The sequence below is a fragment of the Rhincodon typus genome, unplaced genomic scaffold (assembly GCF_021869965.1).
Source record: "Rhincodon typus isolate 14 unplaced genomic scaffold, sRhiTyp1.1 hic_rhity00001310, whole genome shotgun sequence".
Classification (NCBI taxonomy): Eukaryota; Metazoa; Chordata; class Chondrichthyes; order Orectolobiformes; family Rhincodontidae; genus Rhincodon; species Rhincodon typus.
In genome coordinates, this window is record NW_025966948.1 from 9,390 (window position 1) to 10,803 (window position 1,414).

Here is a 1,414-nt window from a genome sequence, read left to right on the forward strand (position 1 = left end):
GATGTTTGTTTTGATTGCTGGGCTATAGGTAACTGGTGGGAAATTGATATTGCAGCCGGGCATTGCCATTTTCGCTCGGGTTGCGCGTTAAGACCTGTCTGTTTTGGGCTTCGCTCGATTCGTGAGGAGCTAACACAGTTATCTTCTTGCAGCCAAAAAACCTCCCGGATAGCGGTCATCGGGGTTAAAGGTGAAGGAGCTCTTCGTCCCTGGGTGGGCTTGAACCACCAACCTTTCGGTTAACAGCCGAACGCGCTCACCGATTGCGCCACAGAGACAGGCGCGAGCAGCCCCTGCAAACAAACAATTAAACCGGGGATCAGCAACTGTCGCGTCGTCCGGATGGACAGCGCGAAAACAGACACTTCGGTGCACCTCGTCCATGCCGGCCAGATATCCTAAATTAATTTAGCCCCATTTGCCAGCATTTGGCCCATATCCCTCTGAACCCTTCCGATTCATACACGCATCCAGATGCCTTGGAAATGTTGCAATTTTACCGGGCTCCACCACTTCGTCTGGCAGTTCATTCCATACACGCACCACCTTCTGCACGGAAAAAATGGCCCTCAGGTCGCTTTTAAATTTCTGCCCCTCAATTTAATTATACGCCCTCCAGTTTTGGACTCGCCCACCGTGTGATAAAGACCTTGACTACTCACCCTGTCCGTATCCCTGATGATTTTATAAAATTCTGCCAGGTCGTCCCTCAGCCTCCGACGCTCCAGGGAAAACTACCCCAGCCTATTCAGCCTCGCCGTACAGTGCGAAACCTGCAACCCTGGCAACGTCCACGTGAATATTTTCTGGGCAGGTTTACATGATATCTTTTAGTTTTCAATAATGCCAATAACGCTGGACTACATCGATCTATTTGAAACAGAGATGTAAGTAAATAGCTTTGTTCTTTAACACAGAAATGATAATGACAGTTTGTGTGGTGTGGATCATGAACCCATATTAATGAGCCGTACATTTTGGTGCAGTCAATTTCATAATCCAAAATGAGACTACAATGCATAGAGTCAGAGATCATTGAAAACCGACCGTATTGACAGATGCCATTCGGCCCATTGAATCTGCATCGGCTCTCGAAGAAAAACAAAGTTTCTGGAACAGCTCAACAGGTCCGGCAGCATCTGTGAAGAAAACATCAGAGTTAACGTTGCGAGTCCGGTGACCCATCCTGAGAACCGCGAAGAGCTTTCTGAAAAACTGCATTTCCCACCGCTGACCAATCTGGTCTGCACATCACTGCACAAGAGGGGCAATTTCCCATGGCCAATTCACCAAACCAGCGGATGATGTTTTAGCTCGATGATCTTCCCCATATCGCTGACCCAGCGCTGTGATAAATTCCGCGAAGGGTTGTTTATCTGTTTCGTAGTATTCGATTTGCTGCGTGCATATTCAT

General features: G+C 48.0%; 1 non-coding gene across 1 annotated transcript; it reads right to left on the reverse strand.

The window, feature by feature from the left end:
- Positions 1-204: 204 nt before the first annotated feature.
- On the reverse strand, positions 205-278 carry trnan-guu. Its single transcript has one exon. It is a non-coding gene; the product is annotated as a tRNA-Asn (tRNA).
- Between the last annotated feature and the right edge of the window lie 1,136 nt (positions 279-1,414).